The sequence below is a fragment of the Sinocyclocheilus anshuiensis genome, unplaced genomic scaffold (genome assembly GCF_001515605.1).
Source record: "Sinocyclocheilus anshuiensis isolate Anshui unplaced genomic scaffold, SAMN03320099.WGS_v1.1 scaffold575, whole genome shotgun sequence".
NCBI lineage: Eukaryota > Metazoa > Chordata > Actinopteri > Cypriniformes > Cyprinidae > Sinocyclocheilus > Sinocyclocheilus anshuiensis.
This window is the reverse complement of record NW_015552573.1, coordinates 321001-321253: the sequence shown is the minus strand read 5'-3', so window position 1 is coordinate 321253 and position 253 is coordinate 321001. Positions and strand designations below refer to the sequence as shown.

At 41.1% G+C, this 253-nt stretch overlaps 1 protein-coding gene across 1 annotated transcript in view; it reads right to left on the bottom strand.

Moving 5' to 3' along the window:
- Nucleotides 1-253, bottom strand: part of LOC107665113 (erythroid differentiation-related factor 1-like) — a 38172-nt gene that overhangs the window by 28592 nt on the left and 9327 nt on the right. The gene's annotated exons all lie outside the window — the stretch shown is intronic.

Here is a 253-nt window from a genome sequence, read left to right as displayed (position 1 = left end):
AAACTCATTTAACCCCTTCCAGAGCCCATATTTACAAAATAGAGACTTCTGGGAATCCATACTCCATAATCCATAAAATGTTCTGCTGTTGCTAGAGGAGTACAGAGAGAAGTGCCTGGTGCCCACAGTGACGTTCAGTGGTAGTAAAGCTTTTATATAGGGATGAATGAGTGCTGAAGGTGTGAGGGAGTTGTGCTTTATCAATGCTGGCATGAATTCACACACTACTGTGTGATGTAATACAAAAACTTGA